Source organism: Triticum aestivum, chromosome 3D (genome assembly GCF_018294505.1).
Source record: "Triticum aestivum cultivar Chinese Spring chromosome 3D, IWGSC CS RefSeq v2.1, whole genome shotgun sequence".
NCBI classification, from domain to species: Eukaryota; Viridiplantae; Streptophyta; class Magnoliopsida; order Poales; family Poaceae; genus Triticum; species Triticum aestivum.
The window spans coordinates 10,992,051-11,005,039 of NC_057802.1; positions in this window are offsets into that span (position 1 = coordinate 10,992,051).

Genomic DNA, 12,989 nt, shown 5'->3' on the forward strand with positions numbered 1-12,989 from the left:
TGGTATAGTCGATTGGAAGAACCGAACACTAGTGGAGATGGCATGGGCCATCTTTTATGAGTACAAGTCACCACATAGCTTTTGAACCGAAGCCATCAACACCACATGTCATGCATCCATAGTGATCTACCTTTTGCAAGATTTTGGATAAGACCCCATGTGAGGTCCTAGCCCGAAACAAGCCAAATGTTAAATACTTTTGTGTATTCATTTGTAAGTGTTTCTTTCAAGAAAAGCGGTCAGCTAAATTTCAATCCAAAACAATTGAGGGTATATTTGTTGGCTAAGGATCAAACTCTCACGCATATAAGGTCTACAACAAATACAATGGATGTGGTGAAGAATCTTTTGACATGGTATTTATGTATTTAATGGCTCCCATTGGGAGCAATTTGTTCTATGTAATGTAGGTGATGAAGATCGTTCATAAGATATCTTGGCCATGGGTGTTGGTGCTCTCCTTCCTGTGCAACAAGTTCCTGGTGAAGATGTTCAAGGCCGGAGGTTCAAGAACGAGAACGAGAACAAGACCCTCCACACAAAAGATGTGTAAGATCCCCAGGAATATTAAGAATTGAAGATCAAGATATTGAACATGTTGATTACCATGCTCCATCTTTGGTGAATCAATTTGATGAAGATGTAGATGATGGAAATGAAGTTGATGATCGACAAACCATAACCTCCATCTTACTAAAGTGGTCGGATGAGTAGATGTTCACAAGATGCAGCGTCTTTCTGAGCTCCATAACCAAACCCCACCACTTATGCCAAACCATCTCCCTCCATGACTAGTTCACACTCCTTTGAGTTTGCTTTAAAAAACTTTACATGAGATCATTATCGCTCCTCGTGGTCATAGTGCATCAAGTGAACTTATCTGAAACTTACAAGAGATTTCAATACAAATGGTGCCAATGTCAGTTGGATCGCATGAAACTATAGTGGGATATTCACAGGCTTCATCACACTATGCGAGCCTTTCCCCCACTACTGGTGGTACCTCAACAATGCCAAAACCTTGACTCAGGTTCGAGAACCAACTTTTCTCTCTTCAATAACATACTTTTGTGTATCCCCTGCAACCACTTCAATAGAATGAGAATCGATAACCATTTGGAGCAAAAACATACCATTTATACCGCCATGGCATCATTTATGAGCCAAATGTCTTAATTTTTCTTGCATGCAGCATATCCTATCCAAAGTGCTTACAAATAAAGCCATGTATGCATTTCGAGCCAAATGGCTCATTTATGTACAATGAGATTATTCTTATTCTTCTTTAATAGGTTTACATCATGGATGCCTTTGATGGTCGATGTACAAGTTGTCGTCGTGACTTGTGATGCCTTTCCTTTTCCACTTGTCTTTCCCACTACACTTGTCATGTTTTCTCTCGGTGAACCTCTATGTATGGACTCATGTGTGATCTTCTCTATGTATGTACTCTGTGTTTCAGTGTATACTTGTGTCATATGGGTCAAACTTATTGTCATAGTCCTTGTTGTTGTCCGGCGGATACGACGACATGCCACATGTCAGCGACGCATGTGTTGCACGTCTGCCGAGTTCCATACTGGGAGAAGGCTTGCCGACTTTTGTTAAAGGGACCTTCGCAGACGGGCATGCCATTCGTGGGCACCATGCGTGACACATTAGCCAAGTTACAAACTCGGCGAAGGTGAGCTCTATTTTCGTTAGACGGAACTCGTCGGAGGGGTATGCCATGAGTTGACACTACGTGCGTGGTATGGATGTGGAGTTCAATACTCGGCCAACATCTGTCAAGATCTTGCTGAGGCATCTCGACAATGAGGGCATGCCGCCCGTTGACACCACAACCGTTGTGCGGCTGCCAAGTTCAAACTCCGCAAACATTAGTCCGTCCCGTCTACTGCACATTATTTTCCAAGTTCTCGCTTTTGTGTACTCGGTAATAGCGGTTTTCTCTTTAGCCGAGTTACCGATAATAAGAACTCGAATATATTAATGTTTGCTTACCCGGTCTAGAGTTGAGTCCCTGTAGAGAACTGCAACACCATTGGTTGGGATCGGTATTCAAATATCCATCCAGGAGCACCAATTTGTCCAATGGCTTACCTACAAGGATGGTAGTTGCTCACTAGTTGTGCCAATTTTCATTCTGACATGCCCACTACTAATAAAATCAAGGTCACTTTCTGAAAGGTATCTTCAGTTCTTAACAAGCCCGGGGCTATCATGATGTGATGGAGATAAAAATCGTAGTCTAGTAGCTCTTTTCCACAAATGTTGTTATGTTATCTGCTTCTTCTGAATTGTTTCCTAAGATCGGGAGATTTTCTATGTTTTATTTCCGCCTCATGGCTTGCAACTAAATAATGAACTTGTAATAGTTTTTCATTTTGTTCTGATTGGTGTGATTTTTAAAACTGGATTTAAAAGGAATTGACATTCCAATGCGATGCTTTTTATGTTCTTGTGTTTCGAAATCCTATGAAACAAAAGGCCTTTAGAGTTATTTTTTTCCACGGCTCAACCATCATGTTTGGTTCATTCAAAAAAGTAGCATAATTTTTACTTAGAACTTTAATCTCTAGTTTTGATCATCATTATTTTCATAGCCATGTACTTTTGCCTTATAACTGTAATATCTGTTTTTATACAAAATTTGGCAAGTACTTATTTGAAAATAGAACAACAGAAAAACACAACTTAGGTATACAACTGTAGAACAAATGATTAAAAATCAACGAAGTTCGGTAGACTTACATGTTTATTTAAGAATTACAAAACAGGCAAATGCCACTGAATATGGTAAAATCAAACTCAAACCATAAGGTAAAGTAACATCCCGGTATTATTATTCACTAACTATTGCTGCGATTGAATTATGGCAAAAAAGAATTCTTTTCATGAGATATAATTTTGTTTTGGTGTACTATTGAATAAAATAGACAAATAGTATAACCAAAGAAACTTGTTCTACTTGGACATGTAGTATGTTAGCTCGAGCTCACATGCTCTCGGGTGACCAGTAAAACCCCAAAAAATAGTAAAACAATGAGAAAAAAATTAATTTTTTGGACATGAAATAATGATGATTTTGCTACACGCGTGCAAATTTTCATGATGAAATCACATTTTTGGAGGTGCCGGCAAAAATAACAAAATTGTTCTCCAAAAAGAGTATTTTTGGAAGCATTTTGGAGCATCGATTTTGTTTTTTCGCTGGCACATCCACAAATGTGATTCCATTATGAAAATTTGCAGGCACTGAGAAAAATCATCAATGTTTCTTGACAAAATATTTAGATATTTTTGAAATTTTTTACTATTTTTTCAGATGTTACTATTCATCCGACAGCATGTGAGCTCGATCTCACAATAGCACTTTTGGTTCAACTTTTACTTTTTACTTTATTTTTCTACACGTTCTGTTTTTTGCGTTAACCAATGCGTTTGCGCATTGTGCTAAGCAATACTCGTCACACGCCTGCGATTAAGACACATGAGAGGTTGAGAGCCTAGACGAGGAAAGCATGTACTATCCCACATCAATCCAATGGAGGGCAACAAATGGACTGAACTCTTGCTAGGGGGATTCGGAGATCGACCGAGAATGGATGGGAGAGCGGACCGAGCATCCGGTACAAGATCAAGGCCATGGGAACACAAAATCATGTATTTCTAGCACATGCACTATTCGCTATACAACTTCATGATTTCTTAGGTGCAGTTCACACCAAAATGTATTTCATAATGAAATTTTACAGCAGTATAGTAATTTTTTTTGAATATTTACTGTAGGGTAAAAACCCCACAGTCCTTTATTTCCTCAACCAAACAAAACCAAACTATACGAAGGTTACAATATTTACAGGCCTAAACTAAAAAGAAAGAAAGCTTACTTTACATGAGGGAGTTAAGCCAATCAACAAGTCTAGTCCTAAGGGTATCCTTGAGTCTATGAGACAATAGAAGGATATCATGAATAAAATTACATCTACATCCATTCCTCAGAATCCAAATATTCCAAGCAGCTGTGAGCATCACTTCAAGGAAGAATGGGTGGCCAAAACTTTGCCTTGCTTGGGAGATGCACTGTTGAATATTTGAGCCATGGTTCCAATCCACCTGCAAATAATTCCAGACCCTGCAACTGAAATTGCATTCAAAGAAAAGATGTGATCTGTCCTCATAGACAAGCGCATTGCAGATGACACATAAATTATCATCCAGAGGGGACCTCTAGTGCCTTCTGACTAACATGTCCTTAGTATTGAGCCTGTCAAAGAAAAGGAGCCAGACAAAGACCTTAATTTTCATAGTACACCTGCTCTGCCACAGCCACTTGCAAGGTTGGATAGTTGGAAGGTGTGAATGCATGATAACATAGAAGCTCTTAGCCGAAAACTGACCAGATTTGCCAGGCCAGAGCCATACATCAGGCAAGGTGGGGTCTCTCTGAAGATTAAATAACCATCCTTCCAAGAGTTCTAGTTCTGCTGCTGCCTCCTGTGAGATTGGCAGATGGAACATGGAAAACAAATCCTGGTTTTGTATGAAGTCTCTGATAGAGAGCTTGTCATCCAGAACAAAAGAGAATAATCTTGGAAGCCTCAAGTTCAACGGTCTGGAAGAACCTCCCACATGCCAGGCATCAAGCCAAAAGAGAGCAGAATCACCCATGTTAATTTGCACTGTGGCAATTGATCTATAATGATCAGCAAGCTTGAGGATATCCTTCCACCAAAAGGAGCCAGTGAGTACAGTTGCATGGGGCACCACTCCATCATAATAACTGTCCCAAATCAACTGAACCCATGGCACTTGCTGTTTATTATAGAATTTATGTAGATGTTTGAGAAGTAGGCCTTGATTCTGAATTGCCAGGTTAAGAATACCTAGCCCTCGCTTGTCCTTAGGTCTGCAAACTAAATCCCAAGCAGCCAAAGATTGCTTAGGAGCATCAGAATTTCCTCTCCAAAGGCACAGTCTGAAGATCCTATCTAACTGTTTAATTATGCCAGGAGGAATATGAAGGCTGCAGAGGAAGTATATGGGCATTGAGGTGAGGACAGATGTGAGCAGTTGCAACCTAGATCCTTGATTAAGCATAGCAGAGCTAACTGATAGTCTCCTTTCAACACTGTCCACCAGAGGCATTAAATCAACTATCTTAGGTCTGGTAGTACCAAGAGGCAGGCCCAAATATGTGAAAGGTAGTTTTTCCAACCTACAACCCAAAATATTGGATAATCTCTGTGCCTCATCTTGCTCCAGATTGATTGGAATCATTGAGGACTTGCCAAAATTCACTTTGAGCCCAGTTGATTGTTGAAAAATATGAAGCATGTTCTTGAGAGCAACCAACTGATCCTCCACTGTAGAGAGGACAATAATTGTATCATCACCATACTGGATAATAGGAAAGTCAGGATCATGAGAAGGTATTGGCAGTGTCAAAACACCCCTAGACAACATATCATTGACCACAGATTGAAGAAGATCAGCAGCAATAACAAACAGAAGTGGGTAGAGTGGGTCCCCCTGCCTGACCCCACATTTGCACTTGAACTTTTTACCAAGCACCCCATTGAGAAGAACAGATGAAGAGCCAGAAGAGAGGATCTCTTTAATCCAGGCAATCCACTTTGCATCAAAACCTTTATGCTGGAGAATCTGCAGAATAAGCTCATGCTCCACAGTATCAAAGGCTTTTGCAAAGTCCAGCTTCAGAATGATGATAGGCCTCCCTGACTGCTTACACTGGTGGATGTATTCAAAAGCCCAGGCCAGGCAGTCCTGGATGGCTCTGCTCTTCAGAAATCCATATTGGTTTTTGTGAATACATCTAAGAATCACCTTCTGTAACCTGTTTGCCAGTAACTTAGTGAGGAACTTGAGACATGTGTTGGTCAGAGAACTTGGCCTAAAATCCTCAGGTCCCTCGGGAGATAGCATCTTTGGTATGAGTGTGATGGGAGAGCCACTGGATCACCACCAGCCACTGAAAGACTGGCAATGGCATTTCTGCGAAAACGTTCAGAGGCCATGGCATGGAAAAACTTTGAATTCTCCTCCCCAACCTTAATATAGCGTATCGTGCACCTCTGTTTCCAATAAATATAGTGAATTCTAATCAAATTCTCATGATGAAGCTTAACAATCTTCCGAAAATTAAATTCAGGCGTGGTGAGAGGCCGAATTTCTTCCAAGCCATCAAAGAACAGAATCACCTTACTACAGTCCAAGGTGAGCCATTTAAGATACGACAGGTTCTTACTCCAGGCTTTAAGTGCATGATGCAAACGCTTGAACTTGGTGGACAAAACTGCAGACGCAGACAGATCAGCAAAGACATGTTGCTGCCAAGAGTTCCTAACACAATCTATAAACCTTGGCTTGTCCACCCAAAAATTCTCAAACCTAAAAACCTTTGCCTTGGGTATAGTTGTGTCAATAGATACCACACAGGGGACATGATCGGAGGAGGTTTTTGCCAAGGGCAGCACAACTGTATTAGGGTAGAAAGAAATCCAGTCAGATGTTGTGAAAAACCAGTCCAGCTGCTCTAACAGTGGTTGCTCTTGCATATTGGACCAAGTAAAGCTCCTGCCCTTCAAAGGAAGTTTAAGCAGACCCAAGTGTCCAATAATCTCATTAAATGGAAAGATGTCATTAACATCACCCCCCGGTCTGTTTCTGTTGTCCAAGGAATGAATGAAATTGAAATCTCCTAGGAACAACCAATTTTCATCAGTGGGGATTTGAAGATGATACAGCCAACTAACAAAATCGTCTCGAAGGGGACCATCACAAGGCCCATAGACTGACACTAGACTCCATCTCTCCGCATTATTAACAGACTGAAACGAAACCACAATGCCAAAGCTCTATATCTGAACCAGAGTTCCATTGAAAATTGCTGAATTCCAGACAACCAAAATACCACCAGAGGCACCAACTGACGGGGCAAACACAAAGGTGTCAAAACATCGAGGGCAGAAAGCTCTGATTTTTCGTATATCAAAAGCATCACACTTCGTCTCTTGCAGGCACAGGATAGAGCATTGACTTTCCTCGATCTTAGCTCTCACATCTCTCTGACGAGCCTCGGAATTCAAACCACGCACATTCCAGCACAGAACACGCTAATTACGATAAGTCGTACTATCCATAACAAACTCGTCGGAATAAAACAAGAATTGCTAAGCCTAACCTAGCAATATCCAGGGCCACAGCCGCCCGAGCCAAAAGCACAACCAGAGTAACAAGTTCAGGTAAACCAACGTCACTAACAAAAGAAAAACTAAGCCAGGCAACACGCCTCTGGCACCAATCATGCAGCCTAACATCACTCATCATCAGGAACCGAGCTTGAGGAGGAGTTCTTTGGGGAAGCCGTAAGCTTCTCCAGCGTCAACCTGATCTTCAGGGATACCCAAGCGAGCGCCAACTGCCTGCAGATCAACAATTGGAGTCGGTGGAGGTAGCGCGCGCGCGGCATCTTCAGGTTCAGGTGCATCCACCACCTTTGCTTTTTAGCCCGTGGACGCCTCAATGGTGTTGCCTTGAACAGCAGTATAGCATTCCATATATTCATGTGAACCAATTTTGAAACATCAAAATGGGGTTTCCTATTATTGTTATTTGTATAAACAATTGCATAGAGTCCGGGAGCAAGAGCTCCACACTTAACGTACATCGTACTGCAAAAAAAACTTATGAATTAATGATGGCTAAGGAAGGTTGATGTTGGTGGCACTGAAGGATGATATCGATGTAGCTAGTAAGTAAAGTTACTTTGTGACCTTGTGCTTACAGTAAGTAACAAGCAGCCGTGTTGCTTTGTTCAACATTTAGGCTTTCGGTTGACATGTAATCAATGTTAGGACAGTTAAGTAGCTGTTTCTACCTTTGTCCTTGTAATGGATCTCTATGGTTACATTAATAAAATGGTGGAGGAATCCCTTTATTAGAACTAAAAGAAAGTTACAAAGTGATTAGCTACTAGCTAATGAGTCACAAAGAAAAGAAGCATGGAACACAAAATTCAAGAGAGCCATATCGTAAACACTAACACAAGAAAATTAATGTCGCCGATGTTAAGATGAAATAGTTCACACCAATTAGATAGTGCTTTTGTGGGTGTGTGGGTGGGTGGGTTGATGGGGGCGGGGAGTTGCTCAGTGACCAACACCAGCTTGGAAGATGCAAGTGACTCGGGTGAGGATGGGCAAAGGTTTCGTCTTGTGTTTATGATTTTTTTGGCTCCCACCTACAAGGCCAAAATTCGGCTATTTCAAAATTTTCAGAAATATCTCAGATGGAATATGAGAACCAAAATTTGAATTTTTGAACAAAATATGACGGAAATTTTCCAAATTTTATTGAAATCAAGCGGAACAAAAGTTAACATTCCAACGTAACCCTCACACATTAGTTCAAGACCTACAATCCACGACCATCACACATTAGTTCAAAGTTTAAACAGCCTAGTACAACCTACAAAGTTTCAATTTGATATTCTCGGCCGACAACGACATTACCTAGCCAAGGCGAGATATCCGAAATTTAATTTTCTCAACCGACATTTACCAGGCCCATGCGAGATGGTCTGACAGCGGTTTATGGGCCTCGTGCCGCCGACGGTGCTCATTCTTGTGTCTAAGGCCTATTTATGGCGTCAGACCTGGTGCTTGCTTGCAGCCTCTTTACCTGCAACTTTTTCAACAACTCGTCACAAACCATGACATGTTCCGAGCACATGGTGGAGCAGGATTGTGCTAGCTTGCTACAATTCCAGTTACGAGCATTGCACTGCCTCTCTTCCGGCATTATCAAGGGGACAGCGTCAACCTCTAGTTCTTCAACTTCTGCCTCCAGCCATTCTCCAACACTCTGCCTGTTTAGCTCTTCATCAGTACCGCCATATCAAAGCAGAAGTGCACAACAATTTATACTCCCAAAACACAACATGTTTGCAGTGCAAAGTAAATACATACAAAACCAAAGATTTTTTCAAAGTTGATAATAACCTGGATTCTTTTATCACGTTAAAGCAATAGAGTACACTATCAACTCAAAATAAAAGATGTTAAAAAAACACTTCCACAAGCATGCTGTTTTTGCACCTCAGTTAAAATGTGTCAACAAGTTACATGTATCTGTGAGTACAAACATCCACTCTGTTAAACAATATGGTCCATAGACATAAAATTATATGGCTCCAATATGCATGTTTTAATCTCGACCCCATTTATATATCTATCCATTCTGCTTTAAACAGCATTTTCACCATATGTAGAAAAAAGGATGTGTTCACCACCAAGTTTCATGTCTATGTCCCCATAGGATGGGAGAAGGTAAAGCACATCTGTGCGACTATATTCCAAGAAAATCATATGATGTTGCTAGCAAAATACATACTAGACTATGAAGGTTAAATTTATTTGTTTCTCATAATACAAAAAAGTCAGAATAAAATTATATTACTACTTGGACTTCAAATTTTCAAATCATATACCAACAGTTTGAAAAATTAATCATAAAATCTTGCCCGAAGAGAGAGAAAAATCCAACCATGCTGCACTCGATGGATACAAATATTGACCCATTTACACTTTATCCTATCCATATACACTAGCAAAATAAAAACTTCAATTATGCAAGTGATTCACCAATTGTTTAGGTAAAACAAAGGATATAAATACGTCAAGTATGTAATGTAGAACTTCAATTTATTTCTTTCTTAATCGTCCCTTTTATCTAAATCATTTCTCTCTTAATCGTCCCCGTGTGCTTTATTACGTGTTTAACCCTTTCACCAGACCTCAAACAGGTTAAGCTGACCCCTCATGTGAATAACGGGCAAGCATTTTGGGAGGTTCACAAATTTATACTTTACTAGATTGTTGGATTAACAATATATGTATGCATATATGTTTTGATAACCGATTTTGTTAGTTCACAAGACGAGCTCTTGAAAGTACATTCATGTGACGTACATATTTTCGAACTGTGAAGTGTCTATTTTTCTCTCGTAGTGGCATAGTTAGTATTGTGCACATATTGCATTATACACTGTGTAAAATACAAATCAACAAGTATAAATGTAAAATACATTTTTTAGGGGTAAATGTAAAATACATTTTTTATTTTATTGTATTTTTAAAATGTAAAACACATTGAAATCTAGGCCCAGCAGAAGGATTGTTTTGTGGGAAAACAAATTCACTTTAAATAAGCGTTTATGGGCAAATAAAAGTTGCTCCCTTTTCTATGGCTGGAGACATGAGGGGACTTGTTTTCTACTCTGGCTTGGAATATACAGTGAATTTTTTGGAAAATACTGGAAGACTGGGAACAAGAGAGAAACGGATACCCACGTGAGTGCACTGGATGAGCAATGTGTCCCATACTCCCATATGTCACATCAGAATCGATTAAATATAAATATTGCACTGGATGAGCAATGGGTCCCATACTCCCCCATATGTCACCCAACCGGTCCTATGGGTTGTAGTTATTCGTACACTCCCTCCGTCTAGGTGTGTAAGTCATCTTACGAAAATCAGGTTTTCCCAAAACGTTTAGACGCCGTTCATTAATTTCCCGTCTCGATTCCCTCCCAGTCTTGTTTGCCAGCGAGATTTCCCTCCCAGTCTTGTTTGCCAGCGAGATTTGCCTCCTATGCCTCGTTATCTTTCAGCGAAAACTCATTTTCTCCTGTTTTTTTTCTCAGGTAATGGCCAATGCATGCAGCACATCTATGCGTTGATTAGGCAAGAAATTAAAGCGGCTTCGCATGCTAGAAGTACGTGGGCCTGCGTGGGTAGCTAAAAAGTCATCCTCTTAATTGCTACGATTAAATGCTACGTTTAGAAGAAAGAAATCTGCACTTTGATTGGAAGGAGGACCGGTTCAGATTTTCTTCCCTTCCAATCAGCTTGCACCTAGGTCGCGATGCACCTTCTAATGTGACTTACACACCTAGACGGAGGGAGTACCATAGTCTAGTAGAGGAGTGCAAGTATAGATACCTGTCCTCTGGGTCCTTCAACATCTCGTCGCCCAAAGCTACATTGTTCACGTACTCGACGCCTGACAGGAAGACACGGCGAATCAAATTTAAATTCCGGCCAGCCGAATCAACAGATCAACCAAGAAATATGGCGGGATCTTGGTAAATAGGAACCAGCAAACAAATACAGAGTACACATGTATTGTACCTTGATATTGCTGGACGAGCCAGCTGAAGAAACTGGAGATTGGACGGCATGGTCTTCCTCACCCGCCAGATCAAACTCCTCTTCGAAACCGACGGCTTTCACCAGCATCAGCAGCGACCCTGCCACTTCCTCTTCGGCGCTCTGCCAAGGACTTGCTGGGCCTGGGATTTCTACGGTGGCCGGGAAGGTGGACGGCGGAGAAGTAGGGTTGGTCGGGTTCATCTCTGCCGTGGTGTAGTGCGACAAGAGGAGAGAGACGGCAGGACAAAAATGTGTGAGAGGGATTATGGGAATCTGGATGGAACGATGGAGCAGTAGATCAGGCTGTCATTGTTTAGAGAAGATTGGCAGCGTTTCACTAAATTTATTGTGGTATATTTGAAGTTTCTTTGAGGGATATAGAAAACATATCTAATAATGAATTAAGAGGATCTAAATAACAATTGAAGTATAAGACTATGCCATTTTTGATTGTGCAAATAAAGGAAAGAAATATATGCCCAGTTGGTGTCGCCTAGCAAATTGCCTATGTATCCACTCTCTTAGCTGGAAGAATCTTGCCTATGTTCACACTGAAGTCTATCCTCCAATGGTTTATTTTGAGATAAATTCTTGCCTTTTATAACCAAGCCTTGTATTTCAAAGCTTTCCTTTTTATTGAATTTGTATTTCTAGCTTTCCAGTTTTCTTGATACAATGGGCCGATTGTTTTGGGGGTTTGCCCATCTACGTTGGCCCATAAATGGAGCCTTTTGAAATGAAGCCTACCTACACAAGTATGAGTAAGCTTTCTAAAAAAAAATAGGCTTACTGGGGAATCTAAATTCCATTTGGAATATATATTAGGAGTTTTAAATTTCAAATGAGCTGATTACAAGTTGAAAAATTATTGGAGCAACTATAACATGTCCGTCTTAAGATGCATTTGAGAAATAGGTCTATAAAGGACAAGCAACCAAAGTAAGGTAGGTCGTGTGGGTACTTAAATATATCAGGTTGAGCAGGAGCATGTTGTTGTTGTGTATCTGTGTACCACAAATTAATGTCAAGCATGCGTGTGATTTGTTCCATAACTTGGTCACCGAGTGATTTGTTTTTAAAAACAAAAAGACACCATGTACCAGATCACACCATCGTATCTTCTGAATAGTGTTAATCAAAAATATATACCAAAAAATGTACCTCGTTCACATAATAGAAGAAGTGTGTGAACAACACATATAATGCTAATTAGCATCAACCAAATAAAAGAAGTGCCTGATACATTCTTCACAAAGTTCATCCCACTAAATTTCCTCTTTAGTTCTTTTCCTCCACTATTTCTTTGGTTCTATTCCTATTTTGAAAAAAAACACCATTCGCCTCTTATATCCCTCCAATTGCCTAAACTTTGTAAATTTGATGCATGGTCCTTTTTTGAATCAAGACATACATCTTATATTTAGTGAAAGGTTGTTAACCTTGTTTTTTATGGTAATTTCACTGATTTCAACTGTGCCTCTCCTGTGATAAAGTCAATGGTGTTAAGTAGAAAAGAGTGTTGGGAAATTGGCAGACTGACCGAAAATGGAGGGGATAGTGGTTGAACAGCCGTAAGAGGACCAATGCCTTGGAAAAACAAAGCATGCATTTGTAGCACATTTGTTTAGTGGATTTCACACAAACATGTATTTCATAATGAAATGCTATAGCAATGTAGTATTCCCTATATTCATGCGTACCATGATTTTTGAAACTTCAATATGTGTTTTAAAATTAACTATTATTTTA